Source organism: Oncorhynchus kisutch, linkage group LG11, assembly GCF_002021735.2.
Source record: "Oncorhynchus kisutch isolate 150728-3 linkage group LG11, Okis_V2, whole genome shotgun sequence".
Taxonomy (NCBI): domain Eukaryota; kingdom Metazoa; phylum Chordata; class Actinopteri; order Salmoniformes; family Salmonidae; genus Oncorhynchus; species Oncorhynchus kisutch.
The window spans coordinates 17,687,802-17,707,228 of NC_034184.2; the positions used below are offsets into that span (position 1 = coordinate 17,687,802).

Here is a 19,427-nt window from a genome sequence, read left to right on the forward strand (position 1 = left end):
CCTTAAGTTAATACTTTGTAGCGCCACCTTTTGCTGCGATTACAGCTGTAAGTCGCTTGGGGTATGTCTCTATCAGTTTTGCACATCGAGAGACTGACATTTTTTCCCATTCCTCCTTGCAAAACAGCTCGAGCTCAGTGAGGTTGGATGGAGAGCATTTGTGAACAGCAGTTTTCAGTTCTTTCCACAGATTCTCGATTGGATTCAGGTCTGGACTTTGACTTGGCCATTCTAACACCTGGATATGTTTATTTTTGAACCATTCCATTGTAGATTTTGCTTTATGTTTTGGATCATTGTCTTGTTGGAAGACAAATCTCCGTCCCAGTCTCAGGTCTTTTGCAGACTCCATCAGGTTTTCTTCCAGAATGGTCCTGTATTTGGCTCCATCCATCTTCCCATCAATTTTAACCATCTTCCCTGTCCCTGCTGAAGAAAAGCAGGCCCAAACCATGATGCTGCCACCACCATGTTTGACAGTGGGGATGGTGTGTTCAGGGTGATGAGCTGTGTTGCTTTTAGGCCAATCATAACATTTTGCATTGTTGCCAAAAAGTTCAATTTTGCTTTCATCTGACCAGAGCACCTTCTTCCACATGTTTGGTGTGTCTCCCAGGTGGCTTGTGGCAAACTTTAAACAACACTTTTTATGGATATCTTTAAGAAATGGCTTTCTTCTTGCCACTCTTCCATAAAGGCCAGATTTGTGCAATATACGACTGATTGTTGTCCTATGGACAGAGTCTCCCACCTCAGCTGTAGATCTCTGCAGTTCATCCAGAGTGACCATGGGCCTCTTGGCTGCATCTCTGATCAGTCTTCTCCTTGTATGAGCTGAAAGTTTAGAGGGACGGCCAGGTCTTGGTAGATTTGCAGTGGTTTGATACTCCTTCCATTTCAATATTATCGCTTGCACAGTGCTCCTTGGGATGTTTAAAGCTTGGGAAATATTTTTGTATCCAAATCCGGCTTTAAACTTCTTCACAACAGTATCTCGGACCTGCCTGGTGTGTTCCTTGTTCTTCATGATGCTCTCTGCGCTTTTAACGGACCTCTGAGACTATCACAGTGCAGGTGCATTTATACGGAGACTTGATTACACACAGGTGGATTGTATTTATCATCATTAGTCATTTAGGTCAACACTGGATCATTCAGAGATCCTCACTGAACTTCTGGAGAGAGTTTGCTGCACTGAAAGTAAAGGGGCTGAATAATTTTGCACGCCCAATTTTTCAGTTTTGGATTTGTTAAAAAAGTTTGAAATATCCAATAAATGTCGTTCCACTTCATGATTGTGTCCCACTTGTTGTTGATTCTTCACAAAAAAATGCAGTTTTATATCTTTATGTTTGAAGCCTGAAATGTGGTAAAAGGTTGCAAAGTTCAAGGGGGCCGAATACTTTCGCAAGGCACTGTATGTCTGCAGTGGTGGAGCCAGGTGGGTTAGAGCTCTTGCCATCTGGAGGTACTGCACTGAGCAGGCAGAGGGTTTAAATGGCACAACGTCACAGTAACAGGGCATTACTGACACTCCTGATGGTGTGACTGGGGCCTGAGTGACAGGTTGCCATCGCCGACAAAGTGTGTGTATGTATGAGCGTGCACGCAAGCATCTGGTTCACACCTCCCCTGACTGGATGAGGAAGCTAGTGCTTCCACACACAGACCTGGCTTTAACTACCATTTGAAATAATTGCATGTCATTTAGCTTGCCTGTTGCAACAGAACCAATATTAAAAGTCCCAAAATTGGAAACCCCGCCCACCTGGCAGTCCAGGCAGACTAAAGCAAACACTGAAAATATTTGAACGATTTCAAATAATATTTAAATCCAGGTCTGCTCACACAGCAGGGCTGGGCCACACATCCATGTCACACACTGTAATCAGGTGATGCCACCACCTGGCTTTGAGCGCAGTGATTTGACTTGCACCAGGAGGCATAGTTTTCAAACGTGAGAACATTTAAAAGTAACTGAAGACAAGTACTTGGGAGAATCCCACAGCGGTATTTTGCATTGTCAGGTAAACCCACCTGACAATGCAAAGTCTGTGCTATGATGTTGTAGGCTAATGCTCACTGTTAACAGTGCCTACTCAGTCAATGACTAGTATTTTTTGGGTTGAAAAAGTTTCACTCAAGTATTGTGAGGAAAACGATCATCCAATCCACGATACCATCCATACTAACTGAAAGGTCACAAATCTAAATCAAACACCCACACAGGGTGTCCTGTTGAAACCACAGCCCAGGGTGTGCCACCCCCACCACCTCCCTGTGCTGCCTCTCACTGCATACCTCATGGCTTCCACTTTCCAAAGCAGCTTTGTTGCACCAAAATGTCACTTTGGGTCCCTCCCACACGCATTTACACAGACAACAATAGTAGCCTAAATGAAAACCGACACTATAGTCTTCTAAGTCGTCTACATTTGGACCAACAGTTTTTGTTCTATCTGCAGGTTTCAGACTGTCAAAATATTCCCTGCTCTATTCAACACCTGGCGTGTGTGTTCAGTGAAACTTGGGCGGCTGAGCCTTCCTATAACATACCCTGCCAGCCTGAAATGTTCTGAACATTGCAGATAGAAATAGAATTAATCTGACAATCATATCTGTTCTAAACGATACATTTCTAACAGTATGTTATGCAACGTTACACATCCTTTGGACAAGCTGCTGGCAACTCTCACTGGTCTCTGTGCCAAAACAATGAATTTGTGAGTGGTTATTATGTACCAGGCACCAGCTTCCCCAAGCTTTCTCAACGACTATGCATGCCAGGCTGGCAAAGTATACTTCTGGCATTCCCTCTTTGGTCCTCTGCCTCCTCACTACCTCAAAAAATGCATTTTCATAACCCAAACTTCGGCCAAAAATAATATCTGGTTAATGGTTTTGGTTGAGCACCGGCACCAACTTTACCAGGCTTTCACAATGATTGTGCATGGCATGCCATGCTGCTAGGCGATTCAGCAAAACTCCACAGAAATAAGCCTCAGCCTCACAGTCTCAGGCTCAATGGGATAGGACAAGACACGGCATGCTCTGCTCCATCAAGAAGATCTTTCAAAGCTTTCATCTCAAGTCCAGAGGCCAAACATGCAAATCATCACAACGTAGCCAGACACCGCTCCCTGCTGAATGCATGCTGATTTAATATGTAGCATATAGGCTTGCTTTACATTCATTCACAGATTTGCATGCATGGGAGATACATACATGTGCGCAAACGGAAGTAACTCGTAACGATACAAAAAGACAGTGCACGCACTGACATACATGCCAAAGAATTACATGAGTAGAGAAACATTTGAATATAGCTCAATCAGGCACGCATAGTCAAGATGTGGCGAAGTGATTGGAGCAGACCTAGTGTACTTCCCAAATGGCACCCTATTCCCTATATAGTGCACTATGGACCCTGGTCAAAAGTAGTCCACTACAGGTGCCATTTGGGACGCAGACCTATGGCAGGCCTGTTTAAACATTAGGATTCTATCAGATCTCTCCAGAGAGGAAAATCACAACAAATGGAACATGCAGTTGAGCTAGAACAAATGTCCAGTGATTGTTACTCAGAACAAAAGAGAGAAAGGTATAGGATCAATAGATTATATAATTTACAGTGTACAGGGAAAGAATAAGCTAATATTCTGCATTGTCTGTCCTGAGCTAATAAAATATGGTTAGTTTCAAAAACAGGCCTTCAAAAAAAGCTCTTCCTAAGACTACAATTCTGCTCATATATTTTCACATCTGTGAGAATTTTGGCATAATAACCACTCGCCTGCTAAATAAGTTATGTTATACTCAGACATGATTCAAAGTTTTAGAAACTTCAGTGTTTTCTATCCAAATCTACTAATAATATCATATCATATCTTAGCATATGTGGGAACTCTTTCAAGACTGTTGGAAAAGCATTCCAGGTGACAACCTCATGAAGCTGGTTGACAGAATGCCAAGAGCGTGCAAAGCTGTCAAGGCAAAGAAAGGGTGGCTACTTTGAATAATCTAAAATATATATTTTTTTGTTTAACACTTTGATTACATGATTCCATTTGTGTTATTTCATAGTTTTGATATCATCACTATTATCCTACTATGTAGAACATAGTACAAATAAAGAAAAACCCTTGAATAACTAGGTGTCCAAACTTTTGACTGGTACTCTGTTAATGAATAATTTCATCCAAACTGCTTGCATGCATCTGAGTAGCCAGGCGCTAAAATAGAACTTGGTTCTATTAGAACTTGGTTCTATTTTAGACGCTTGAGTTACTGCAAGTCCAGTCTCTCCCATATCCTCATTGGTTTTAGGAGAATGTACCCACTCGGGTGACAGAGACGAATGAGAACCACACACCACTCCAGTTGGTTGCAGTAATGCACCTTAGTTGATTGCCAACGCCATATAAAAACCACAGACGACAACTAGGAGAGATTACTGGAAACTAACAAGGTTTCCCCTTTTATCTGTGGATACATTCTGAGTAGAGAACAAAATGGGTCGATATACTACAAAGATACAGCAAAAAGAAAAAAAAGACCTTGTACATTTCAGGTAAAACAACAACCTAATGTTTATATTCAATGACATATTAGCTTGTAACAGCAAGCTAGCTAAATGTCCATGAATGTTTCATGTGTTTCGACCTGTCCCCAAATGAATATAGTTGGTTCAGAGTTATTTTGTATTTAAACTTGCATGTTCTGATCGCATCTGGTGTGGATAGACAAAATCAGCATGCACACAATAGCGCACACACGTACATGCCCGGTGTAGTCAGCATGTAATTAAAAGCAGTAGTACTGAAGCCAAAGAAATGGCGAAGAAAACAGCCAGTGACCTCTGCCAGAGCGATCTTTGCTGAAACCAAGGCTGCCAGAGACAGTGCTTCGAGCACTGTGAATTTAGAGCTAAATCTTTGTGCAGCCAGATAGGCCCATGCCTCACACTGCAGATAATAAACCCAGAGTGGCATTCATAGCAGGCAGAGCCAATCAGCCCGCTTATTCTTCCTCTTCCAAACCCACACGGCCCGGAATCCCAACAATCTCAAGAGGTCCTCAATTAAATTCCAGAGACCCAGAGGAAGATATGAATAAGACATCGGCATGAGGGATGGACGGAGGGAAATAGAAATGGGAGGGGGGGCAGGCCAGAGCAGAGACCGACAGAGAGAGCGGGATGAAAATAACATATCCTGAGCCTGTGGCTGTTACGCCCCTACTGGCCACCCAGGCAGTCTGAGAGATACCCTACACTTCCAAAGTGTTGGTCCCATGTTTCATGAGCTGAAATAAAAGATCCCAGAAATGTTCCATACGCACAAAAAGCACATTTCTCAAAAATGTTTTGTTTAGAACCCCTGTTAGTGAGCATTTCTCCTTTGCCAAGATAATCAATCCACCTGACAGGTGTGGCATATCAAGAAGCTGATTAAACAGCTTGGCCCCTAAAATGTATGGTTTTGTAACACAATGCCACAGATGTCTCAAGTTCAGGGATAACTGTTCCTGCATACTGCTGTGTAAACTCACCTCGGTCTCTAGAGCAAATACAAGTCATGTCTACTTATTTTCTATATTGACAGACTAATCTACCGTTTAATTAAAACATGTTTACTTGGCAACAAATGAAAGTTTAAATGATAAACCAACTACCTGCATCCTTTGTTTCAGCAGTAAGACTGAAGCTAGTTTATCCAAATACATTTCATGAATATCACAATGAATTGATCAACCAGTTGAAGTCAACACTTTAATGGTTTGATGCAGCTGAAATCATTTAGTCATTTGTCAGTACAGTTGTAAAAAATAAATAATACAATTACATATATACACACACAGCAGCTAGCAAAATCTATACCGCAACGCAGTTGTGAGCATACTAGGCATTCACACAACAGCTAGCAAAATCTATACCGCAACGCAGTTGTGAGCATACTAGGCATTCACACAACAGCTAGCAAAATCTATACCGCAACGCAGTTGTGAGCATACTAGGCATTCTACACTGAACAAAAATATAAGACGCAACATGTTAAGCGTTGGTCCCATGTTTTTTGTGCAGAAAGAAATGAGCCCAGAAATGTGCCATACGCACAAAAAGCATATTTCTCTAAAATGTTTTTGTTTACATCCCTGTTAGTAAGCATTTCTCCTTTGCCAAGATAATCAATCCACCTGACAAGTGTGGCATATCAATAAGCTTATTTAACAGCATGATCATTACACAGGTGCAGCTTGTGCTGGGGACAATAAATGTCCACTGTAAAATGTGCAGTTTTGTCACAACACAATGCCACTGGTGTCTCAAGTTTTGGGGGAGCGTGCAATTGGCAAGCCGACTGCAGGAATGTCCACCAGAGCTGTTGCCAGAGAATTGAATATTAATTTCTCAACCATATAAGCCGCCTCCAACATCGTTTTATAGAATTTGGCAGTGCGTCCAACCGGCAGGGCCCAATATATTTATTTCAATTTCCTGATACGAATTGTAACTAAGTCATTTTTGAATTTATATTTTTGTTCAGTATATATCCTTTGGGTTACAGCTGTCATGTTGTGAAGCTCCACTGGGAACCATTTTGTCACCACAAGGCTTCTTAGACGGTTGAGGTTTACCTAACGATACTCTCGGCGGAGTTGTCTGTGCGTAAGTGTATCAGCTTCAGGTCACTGCAGTGCACAGTCCTGCTTAAGTAGTGGTTAACTTCACCACGATGACTACAACATAAGATCACTGTTCAACTATGGGGGGACCGACCAATACATGTGATCTTCATGTCGTATTTAGGACACCTGTTTTTAGCACTTATCACGTTTAAACCAAGATGGCATAGCAGTCAGACGTCCTTTGTCCTCATCTTGTCGTGTCCCGTGTATATATATTTACATCTTTTCCTATATTTTATTTTCTAAAAACTCAACTTCAAAACTCTCCTGCAACCCACCAATTTAAAATAAAAATACAAGTATTATTCACCTCAAATCTGAAATCCACAATAGAAGCTAGCCTAACGTTAGTATTCAGCTAACCACGTTTGGTGGTCATCAGCTATCCTTTAGCTCGAAAAGCTATCGCCAGTTTTGTACAACGCGACTCAGACCAGAGCATACCGGAACTATTTTCTCTCCATATCCCCAGATTTCTACCGCAAGCTCTGGACATTTACATCTGGATCTTGCAGCTAGCTAGCTGCTATTCGAGTGACTATTGGCTTACGTCGGTCCCGGAGCAAACATCAATTATTCCGGAGCTAGCCAGCTGAAGAGTTCCATCAGCCACTCCTGGGCTACAATCACCTATCCGGACCCGTTTTACTGCGGATGCGGAGCCCCACCGGGCCTTCACGACTGGACTACCGACGTTATCTGCCCGAGGGAGTTATCCAACTGGCCCTTCCGTTGCGACGTTACCTGAACGCCCATCTGCGGCCCGCTAATCGTTAGCTGTCTTATCGGCTGCTATCTGAATAGGTCTATTGGACAATTTTCTTGGATCACTATAACTATTTTGCCCAATTGCATTGGTCCCCCTCTACCAGACGGAACCCCACTAATATACCGATGGAAACGCACGAGGTGGCTAAAAACAGACCTCCATCCTCTGCCAGCTTGCTACCGATGACCCGGCTAGCTGTCTGAATCACAGTAACCCCAACCAACCTCACTACTCACTGGATCCTTATGATCACTCGGCTATGCATGCCTCTCCTTAAAGTCAATATGTCTTGTCCATTGCGGTTCTGGTTAGTGTTTATTGGCTTATTTCACTGTAGAGCCTCTAGCCCTGCTCATTATATCTTATCCAACCTTTCAGTTCCACCACCCACACCTGTGATGACATCACCTGGTTTCAATGATGTTTCTAGAGACAATATCTCTCTCATCACTCAATGCCTAGGTTTACCTCCACATCCTACCATACCCTTGTCTGTACATTATGCTTTGAAGCCATTTTATCACCCCAAGAAACCTCCTTTCTCTCTGTTCCGGATGTCCTAGACGACCAATTCTCATAGCTTTTAGCCGTACCCTTATCCCACTCCTCCTCTGGTGATGTAGAGGTGAATCCAGGCCCTGCAGTGCCTAGCTCCACTCCTATTCCCCAGGTGCTCTCTTTTGATGACTTCTGTAACTGTAATAGCCTTGGTTTCATGCATGTTAACATTAGAAGCCTCCCCCCTAAGTTTGTTTTATTCACTGCTTTAGCACACTAACCCAGATGTCCTAGCCATATCTGAATATTGGCTTATTGAGAACTTGTTCTCAACTTGCCTACCTGTGCAACAATGGCCCAAGGCATAGTAAGATTAGGTCGATAACTTAGAAATTAAGGGAAGCACTTGTCTTGAGCAGCGTTACGAATCCCCTTGGCCCGGCAGTCTAGGAGGGGATGGTAACGAGACCCGTAACATAACTCATGCCAAGTATAATAGCGAAAAACTGAGAACGAAAAACCACAGACAACTAAATAACCGTCAAACACTCATGGTTTATTTCTAAACACACGGTAAAGGGGGGCGGGAAAAGGGGTTGAGCTGGACCCAAGGAAATAAACAAATATCCAAAAACACCCCTAAGCTAGACTAGCCTACTTCAATACAGCTAACTAACCAACCAAAAATACAGTGGGTGGTCCGCCCAGTTCTAACTATGGTATTTAGACAAAGTTTACCTATGGGTAGTGTATGCCCATAGGCGACTTGTCTTGATACCCCCTTTCCCCACCAACAAACAAATAGCCATGAAGCACAACAATACATATTCACATAATTCTGGGCAAATGTGACATGTAGGAACAAAAACAAAAAAAGAACTCAATAACGAGTGAGCAATATTGCGATAGATTGAGACACAGAGATTAAAACACAAAGAGATCAATCTCCAGAGAATACAACTGACTGGGTTTTTAAACCAAGGGAAAGGGGATGTGATAGGGTAAGAGAAAAGGAGCAGGTGTCTTCTGATTAGCGACTGATTGGGGAATGATGATTGTCACCTGTGAGGGGAGAAGGATAGAAAAGAAATACACACAGGATACACACTCAGGATACTTGTATTCGTAACAAGCAGCCATAACAGTTGCTGGTCTGGTAGCAGCCTAACATGAGCTAGCATTATTTACGAGTCCAAGCGTGGCAGCCTGCTAACTCTCTCATAGCAGATTTTCACAGGATGTAGGCCTACCGAGCTGTTTGATTTGGCCAGGCTTCGGCCTGGAGATTTGGCTGGAGGTGAGAGGCTGTTACAGAACAGAAAGAAGGAAAAAAGAAAAATTGGCCCCCGAGATTAGATTAAATACTATTGACTGCTGGGACCAGGTGACCTGCTACGTTTTATTCAACACACACACACACACACACACACACTGGAGAGAGATCTGTTTACAAAACCCTAACAGGTGTGTTGCTAAAATAAAATCCACGATTCCTCTTAGCTGGGTTTCACATAATTCAAGCACTTTTCATTCAAAATGTAGGGAAAAAAATTGCAAGAGTAGCTAAACTAACTTTCCTAATAATCATTACTTAAATATGGAACAAAATGTCTATCTGGAATGAATTCAAGTGTATTTACCTCCAGACAGTCTGTCTGTCGCACATCCAGAGGACTGTCACTGTGTGTCCCAAATGGCACCATATTCCCTATATAGTGCACTACTTTTGAAAAGGGCCTATAGGGTTCTAGTCAAAAGTAATGCACTATGTAGGAAATAGGGTGCCATTTGGGATGTAACTGTCGAATAGCATGCCATGCAATGCGATGCACTCTCTCGGTGGGAACCAGAGTGCAGTAATTTGCAAGAGGAGCGGCATGACATGTTTTCCTTTCCTCCGTGTGCTAGCTGGAGGTTTTATGTAACTGGTAATCAGACAGGGGACAGCTAAGTGCACATTTAATCCAGCCATGATGACAAGTGCTGTTTTGCCTCCAGTTGAGCCGGGCAGCCAAAGTTCACCCTCTATCCTGACAGGCTGCGTTTACACAGGCAGGCCAATCTTTTTCCACTAAATGTTATTTTGTTCGATCAGATCTTTTTCCAATAATTGGGCAAAAGACTAGAATTGGTCGGCCTGTAATTTCATTAGATACATGACATGGATTTACTAAAAACGGTCCTCCTGTCAAATAAACACTGAATAAAAAATAATTTACAAAAATAGGATGGTTGCAGGGAGGGAGCTTATACAAAGAGAAAAGCATTGCAAAAGGCGTCAGCCCCGCCAATGATGTGTATTGAAAACATTGGTTGCTTACTCAGGAAACTTCAAGATCATCGTTAAGAGTCAGCTGTGATCCATTGATTTTATTATTTTGGCGTGCTTGACATGCACTAGGAGGACTGAGCTACTGAGCAGAGGCCCGTTGCATCCCAAATGGCAGCCTATTCTCTATGGGCCCTGGCCAAAAGTAGTGCACTATTATAGGGAATAGGGTGGCATTTAAGATGCCCTCCTTCCCTTGCCCTTTGAGAGCAGGGAAGGAGAAAACGGTGTTCGAGACCTGCTGTGATGGCATGCATCGCAGGGCGGTTACTCCTCGGAGGGTGAAAGACAAGCCTGGATTTATGCTCCTCGCATTTTCAGCTGCACGGCACACACTCCACTTCACACAGAGCTCCAGCACACAGAGACCTCAAAGCTTGTTCAGATGAATGTGTCATGTTAGGCCTAACTGCCGTGACGCTTACTGTCCTGATGTATCAAGCTCAATGCACAGAAAGGTTACTAATGATGGGTGGGAATCAATAGTTACTAATCACAATATTATTTTGGCCAATATCATATCGATACTTTGACTCCAAGTATTGATTTTTAGATTTAAAAATAACTATTGTATTATTCATCCTATAGCTTGTTCCCCATCTTCTTTTTAATTTGTGAGCCAACGTGTTTTCAGCACTTTTATTTCCATGTCTGATCTAAATTCATGCTCCCTTGCTCTCTCATCTCTCTACAGAAGACATAGTGAGCAATATGTTTTGAACATCAAATAGCAATAAAATCACAGTTTCGAATTGCAATACATATCGTATCTGCACCGAAGTATCGTGATCATATTGTATCGTGAGGTCCCTGGCAATTCCCAGCCCTACTGTGGTGGTCTGTTTTCTAACCTGATTATGTTGTACTTTGTGACTGTGTTCATTTATCTGATGACTACTGTCCTCATAATACATCAAACTATTGTAATGATGCATCAAACCCAATGCACATCCAACTATTGTCCTGATGCATCAAGCTCAATACACAGATGGCTTGGGTGGTGGTCTTATTATGTTGTAATGTATGGATATTAATCTGAACTATTCCTGCAAACATTCACTGTAGAGCAGTGTTTCCCAACTCCGGTGTTCGAGGACCCCCAACTAGGGCTGGCACCAGGGTTTTCAGTTAGCCGCTAATAGCCGGCTTTTGGCCATTTTCTTTTGTTGAAAAGCCCAAAAATTCAATTGGCACCGGCCAATTGTCCAGGAGAATAAATAAAATCCCATAGCAAAATAATGCTTTTTAGCCTATTCATTGATAGAAATACCAGTTGATGTAAATATTTTTGACCAATCATGCTTACCGGACCATGGGTTATTTGCATAGTTTCATGGAATTTCATACAGATACAGAGCCTTTGAGCGCAAAATCTGTCAGACAGCGCTTGTATAAACCAAATCATTGTTCAATTATTTCAAATGCAATTGTGTGTAAAACAAAAATGTTTTTGGGCCACGTTTAAAAAGAGCTTTTTATTTATTTATTTTTATTTCTCAACTGGTAATTGAAGCACGCTTCCCATTCGCCCTTCAAATGCATAGGTAACGAAAGGAAGGCTACATCAGCGTGTCACACACCACTTTGCAATGAGCTGGAGGCAGTATGCATTTTGAAAACATTTAGCTACTTAATTGTTTGAAACTTGAACATTTTACTACATATTATGAGGCATGTTTTACATTGCTTCAAAGCAGCCAAGGCAAAATCTGACCATATCCCTGGAGGTAATTATTTTATAAAGACAACCATATGCCATTGAAACCAGTAGCCTATTTCTCTCATGTTTGATTGGTTTTCAACTTTCCTTCATTGTCCGGTAGCCAAATGAACATTTGTGGGTAGCCTACTGCCTTGTGCGCTGATAATGTTAAGAAATAATAGTTTATCAACATTTTAAGCAAAACGTTCTGATCTGTTGCATCAGATTAATACTTTAAAAAATATATTTTATGTAGCCTAGGCCTACTGGTTGTATGAATTTGGGATCTATCGTCCCACAACTGTCCTAGAGTCTGTTTGGGCTATTTCTTTCTCGACAAGCTGACCAATAGAAATAGCTAACTTTTCTACCATGGGGGGTAGTAGATTGACTTTGGTGCATAGGGGGCGTGGCGTGTTCATTAGGCTAGGGGACGCTTTCCCTAAGTAAATTTAATTATATAGCCTAATTAGCCTACTCCGATCTTTACAGAAATAAATAAAATGATTCAAAATAGGCTACTAAAGCATGATTTGACCACAGAGGATCATTAGTTTCCCCTAGTCTTCAAAAAATATATTGTGGATTGTTTTAAATTGCATTGCCTACAGTCAGAAGGAAAGGCAAAATGTGCAATTTGGGCAGCGCACACTGCAAATACTAAGTACATGATTGTAGAGGCCCAGCCAGGAATTACGCAACATTTCTAAATATAATCACAGGAAAACCTAGTTTGGAAAGCAAATGGCTTTTGCTGTAAAGAGAAGACACTGAAAATACTCTTAATCTGTCTTTTAGTTATAAAATTCTCAACTTAATTTAGACAACTACAGTAGGCATATAGACAATCTTATTGGTACCAGTGGATAGCATAGGCCATATCCACAGTGAGTGCGCACTGCACATATTCACTCTTTTATCATTGTTGGGTCAGTGCCACAAGTTTGTTTTTGGATAATAATTTCCTTCTCCAGTTTAGATGGACGTGACATTCAATGTGTGTTTCCCCTTCTCAGAGGCTTATTATAAACGTCCTTTTTACTGATCTGTTTGTCACTGTCAGCAGAGTAGGCTACCCTGTCATTTGTCTTATTAAAAAACATTGTGCTAATGTCACCAGTCATGTCAAGTTCAGCAAAACTGCATGAAATTTCTTTTTCCCGTGAAAGAAGAAACGTATGTGATATAGCCTATAGCCCAGGTCTCTACACTCTAGGCGTTCAGTTATGCATTGAACAGTCTTTTTTGCGAACAGTGATTGAATTATTGCTAGCCGAAATTATGACTATTCAATCTACTCATCACATTATGAATAGTAGGCTATCTTACATAAGTCTGCAAATGATGATGCATGAAATGCTTTATTATATAGGTGAATTTTTATGCTGAAAATGTTCTTCCCCAAACTTGAAACGCGTCTTGTCGTCTGAGGAAAGGTAAATATTATGCTAACATCTACAAAGTGTGCGGTAAGGACACAGGTCATTGCATCCTCGACTTACATGTTAGGTTAGGATTAATTACACTAATCGAAAAGTGCTTTCTGTCATTCTGAGCACCGTGGGTGGACGCTCTAATCAGGTTGCACACCCAATGGACATGGGTCCAGTAAATTCAAATGCTGCCGGTCAAATGTTCGGCGCCACATGTTCATAAAGGAAACCCTGGCTGGCACAATTACCATATAAATTACAGTTATGGATGTAGTCATAACCGTTTATTTAACTTGGGGAGGGGAGAACAGCTGACTGAAGACGGGATGGCCGGGCATTCGTGCGTTTGAGTACGTTTCTGCGGCAATATTGACTCTTAACAATGTGATGAAACTTTGTTGCTCCTAAATTGCCTGAGCAACGCCACCCGGAATGCAGTAGCAGCAAACAACGCTCGTGGCAAACTGTTTGTTGAACGTTTGTAACAAACATGTTCCATTTGTTAGTTTTTGGCAAAACAAAAAATGGATGCAACAAGAATAGTAGATATGCTTGCTGCAGATATAGCAATTTTTTTTTTTTTTGGGGGTCCCGATTTTTTTGAAGCACTGCTTCCCCTACTCGCAGTCGCTATTGATGGGATTGAAGATGAGTTGATCCCGACATACAGTGACCTCTCCTTTCGGGCTCACTTTCGGAATGGGTTGGGAGACCTTCCAGGTAATTTGCATAATGTATCGGATGTATTACGTATGATATGTGCCCCTCTTCAATAACGTCTGAACGCTGTCCAATTTCCTTAATAAAATCAATAATAATAAAACAAGCCCAGTCTCAATTATCTACTTACCTAGAATTGCATCCCATGCAACAGAATTAAAAGCAGAAAAATGTATAATTCTGCAGTGCATTCGGAAAGTATTCAGACCTTCACTTTGTCCACATTTTGTGACATTACAGCCTTATTCTAAAATGGATTAAATAAAAAACAATTGCTCATCAATCTACACATAAAACCCCATAACGACAAAGCGAAAAAAAAAAATAGAAATGTTTGCAAATGTAAAAAAAAAAAAAAAGAACGTATAAGTATTCAGACACTTTGCTGTGTGACTCAAAATTGAGCTCAGGTGCATCCTATTTCCATTGATCATCCTTGATTGGAGTCCACCTGTGGTAAATTCATTGGACATGATTTGGAAAGGCACGCGCCTGTCTATATAACATCCCACAGTTGCCAGTTCATGTCAGAGCAAAAACCAAGTTATTATGTCGAAAGGAATTGCCTGTAAAGTTCCGAAACAGGATTGTGTTGAGGCACAGACCGGGAAAAGGGAACAAAAAAAATGTCTTCAGCATCGAAGGTCCCCAAGAACACAGCGGCCTCCATCATTCTTAAATGGAAGAAGTTAGAAACCACCAAGAATCTTCCAAACTGAGCAAAAGGAGGAGAAGGGCCTTGGTCAGGGAGGTGGCCAAGAACCCGATGATCACTCTGACAGAAATGAAGAGGTACTCTGTGGAGATGGGGAAACCTTCCAGAAGGACACCCATCTCTGCAGCACTCCAACAATCAGGCCTTTATATGGTAGTGGCCAGACGGAAGCCACTCCTCAGTCAAATGTATGACAGCCCACCAAGATGGAACCCTTTGGCCTGAATGCCAAGCATAACGTTGAGGAAACCTGGACCATCCCTACGGTGAAACATGGTGGTGGCAGCATCATGCTGTGAGGATGTTTTTCAGCGGCAGGGACTGGGAGACTAGTAAGGATCGAAGGAAAGATGAACTAAGCAAAGTACAGAGAGATCCCTGATGAAAACCTGCTCCAGAGCGCTCAGGACCTCAGACTGGGGTGAAGGTTCACCTTCCAAAAGGACAACGACCATAAGCACACAGCCAAGACAACGTAGGAGTGGCTTCGGGACAAGTATCTGAATGTCCTTGAGTGGCCCAGCCAGAGCCCGGATTTCTCTGGAGACCTGAAAATACCTGTGCAGCGACGCTCCCCATCCAACCTGACAGAGCTTGAGAGAATCTGCAGAGCAGAATGGGAGAAACTCCCCAAATACAGGTGTGCCAAGCTTGTATGGTCATACCCAAGAAGACTCAATGTGCTTCAACAAAGTACTGTGTAAAGGGCCTGAATACTTAAGTAAAATGTGATTAAATATACATATAGTGGGGCAAAAAAAGTATTTAGTCAGCCACCAATTGTGCAAGTTCTCCCACTTAAAAAGATGAGAGAGGCATGTCGTTTTCATCATAGGTACACTTCAACTATGACAGACAAAATGAGCACAAAAAAATCCAGAAAATCACAATGTAGGATTTTAATGAATTTATTTGCAAATTATGGTGGAAAATAAAGTATTTCGTCGATGACAAAAGTTTCTCAATACTTTGTTATGTACCCTTTGAGATTTTCTGCAAGTCTTCACAAGGTTTTCACACACTGTTGCTGGTATTTTGGCCCATTCCTCCATGCAGATCTCCTCTAGAGCAGTGATGTTTTGGGGCTGTTGCTGGGCAACACGCACTTTCAACTCCCTCCAAAGATTTCCTATGGGGTTGAGAACTGGAGACTTCTTACGAAGCCACTCCTTCGTTGCCCGGGCGGTGTGTTTGGGATCATTGTCATGCTGAAAGACCCAGCCACGTTTCATCTTCAATGCCCTTGCTGATGGAAGGAGGTTTTGACTCAAAAGCTCACGATACATGGCCCCATTCATTCTTTCCTTTTACACGGATCAGTCGTTCTGGTCCCATTGCAGAAAAACCGCCCCAAAGCATGTTTCCACCCCCATGCTTCACAGTAGGTATGGTGTTCTTTGGATGCAACTCAGCATTCTTTGTCCTCCAAACCCAACGAGTTGAGTTTTTACCAAAAAGTTATATTTTGGTTTCATCTGACCATATGACATTCTCCCAATCTTCTTCTGGATCATCCAAATGCTCTCTAGCAAACTTCAGACGGGCCTGGACACGTCTGGCACTGCAGGATTTGAGTCCATGGCGGCATAGTGTGTTACTGATGGTAGGCTTTGTTACTTTGGTCCCAGCTCTCTGCAGGTCATTCACTAGGTCCCCCTGTGTGGGTTCTGGGATTTTTGCTCACCGTTCTTGTGATCATTTTGACCCCACGGGTTGAGATCTTGCGTGGAGCCCCAGGTCGAGGGATATTATCAGTGGTCTTGTATGTCTTCCATTTCCTAATAATTGCTCCCATAGTTGATTTCTTCAAACCAAGCTGCTTACCTATTGCAGATTCAGTCTTCCCAGCCTGGTGCAGGTCTACAATTTTGTTTCTGGTGTCCTTTGACAGCTCTTTGGTCTTGGCCATAGTGGAGTTTGGAGTGTGACCGTTTGAGGTTGTGGACAGGTGTCTTTTATACTGATAACAAGTTCAAACAGGTGCCATTAATACAGGTAACGAGTGGAGGACAGAGGAGCCTCTTAAAGAAGAAGTTACAGGTCTGTGAGAGCCAGAAATCTTGCTTGTTTGTAGGTGACCAAATACTTATTTTCCACCATAATTTGCAAATAAATTCATAAAAAATCCTACAATGTGATTTTCTGGATTTTTTTTCTCTCATTTTGTCTGTCATAGTTGTGGTGTACCTATGATGAAAATTACAGGCCTCTCATCTTTTTAAGTGGGAGAACTTGCACAATTGATGGCTGACTAAATACTTTTTTGCCCCAATGTATAAAAACTATACACTACCGTTCAAAAGTTTGGGGTCACTTAGAAATGTCCTTGTTTTTCAAAGAAAAGCACTTTTTGGTCCATTAAAATAACATCAAATTGATCAGAAATACAGTGTAGACATTGTTATAAATGACTATTGTCGCTGGAAACTGCAGATTTTAATGGAATATCCACATAGGGGTAGCGAGGCCCATTATCAGCAACCATCACTCCTGTGTTCCAATGGCACGTTGTGTTAGCTAATCCAAGTTTATAATTTTAATTTTAATCATTTTAAGGCTAATTGATCATTAGAAAGCCCTTTTGCAATTATGTTAGCAAAACACCAGTCTCAACGTCGACAGTGAAGAGGTGACTCCGGGATGCTGGCCTTCTAGGCAGAGTTCCTCTGTCCAGTGTCTTTGCTCCTTTGCACATCTTAATCTTGTATTTTTATTGGCCAGTCTGGGATATGGCTTTCTCTTTGCAACTCTGCCTAGAAGGCCAGCATCCCGGAGTCACCTCTTCACTGTTGATGTTGAGACTGGTGTTTTGCAGGTACTATTTAATGAAGCTGCCAGTTGAGGACTTGTGAGGCGTCTGTTTTTCAAACTAGACACTCTAATGTACTTGTCCTCTTGCTCAGTTTTGCACCGGGGCCTCCCACTCCTCTTTCTATTCTGGTTAGAGCCAGTTTGCACTTTTCTGTGAAGGGAGTAGTACACAGCATTGTATGACATCTTCAGTTTCTTGTCAATTTCAAGCATGGAATAGCCTTCATTTCTCAAAACAAGAATAGACTGACCAGTTTCCTTAGTTGCCCTGGCTGTGAGTTTCGGGTCGTTGTCATGCTGGAAGACCCAGCCACGACCCAATGCTCTTACTGAGGGAAGCCAAGATCTCGCAATACATGGGCCCCATCCATCCTCCCCTCAATATGGTGCAGTCGTCCTCTCCCCTTTGCAGAAAAGCATCCCCAAAGAATGATGTTTCCACCTCCAAGCTTCACGGTTGAGATGATGTTCTTGGGGTTGTATCCTTCTTCCAAACAAACACGGCGAGTGGAGTTTAGACCAAAAAGCTCTATTTTTGTCTCATCAGACCACATGACCTTCACCAATTCCTCCTCTGGATCATCCAGATGGTCATTGGCAAACTTCAGACGGGCCTGGACATGCGCTGGCTTGAGCAGGGGGACCTTGTGTGCGCTGCAGGATTTTAATCCATGACGTCGTAGTGTGTTACTAATGGTTTTCTTTGAGACTGTGGTCCCAGCTCTCTTCAGGTCATTGACCAGGTCCTGCCGTGTAGTTCTGGGCTGATTCCTCACCTTCCTCATGATCATTGATGCCCCACGAGGTAAGATCTTGCATGGAGCCCCAGACCGAGGGTGATTGATCGTCATCTTGAACTTCTTCCATTTTCTAATAATTGCTCCAACAGTTGTTGCCTTCTCACCAAGCTGCTTGTCTATTGTCCTGTAGCCCATACCAGCCTTGTGCAGGTCTACAATTTTAGCCCTGATGTCCTTACACAGCTCTCTGGTCTTGGCCATTGTGGAGAGGTTGGAGTCTGTTTGATTGAGTGTGTGGACAGGTGTCTTTTATACAGGTAACGAGTTCAAACAGGTGCAGTTAATACAGGTAATGAGTAGAGAACAGGAGGGCTTCTTAAAGAAAAACTAACAGGTCTGTGAGAGCCGGAATTCTTACTGGTTGGTAGGTGATCAAATACTTATGTCATGCAATAAAATGCTAATTAATTACTTAAAAATCATACAATGTGATTTTCTGGATTTTTGTTGAAGTGTACCTATGATAAAAATGACAGACCTCTACATGCTTTGTAAGTAGGAAAACCTGCAAAATCTGCAGTGTATCAAATACCTGTTCTCCCCAATGTATGTAAAAAGTAGGCAAATGATTTACCAATAATTTAATAGGCCTAATTAATTAATTTAGTAACACCATCCTCATAAGTTATACTATTAAAGTACTCTGCACTGTAAACCTATGTAAGCTGCCTATCAATAGGGTACTGGCAGACTTTGTAGTAATGCAACCAATGAGTAACAGATTACTCAACATTGAGTGTTTTTAGCTCAAAGACAGAGCTAACAGATTGTTATTTTGTTTTGTTCCAGATACTGTGCGAGGACCTGGCTCCTATGGTGCCTCACAGAGGTAGACTCATTAAAAATAGGGTGTTGGCCTCCCTGTGGCTGATGGCCAACCAGGAAAGTTTCAGGGGAGTGGCAGACCAGTTCAATCTCAACAAAGGAACATTGAATCACCACCTCGTTCAAGTGGTCACAGGC

At 42.2% G+C, this 19,427-nt stretch overlaps 1 protein-coding gene across 3 annotated transcripts in view; it reads right to left on the reverse strand.

Moving 5' to 3' along the window:
- The window catches only part of map2k6 (mitogen-activated protein kinase kinase 6), a 43,706-nt gene that overhangs the window by 15,302 nt on the left and 8,977 nt on the right, over nt 1-19,427 (reverse strand). The gene's annotated exons all lie outside the window — the stretch shown is intronic.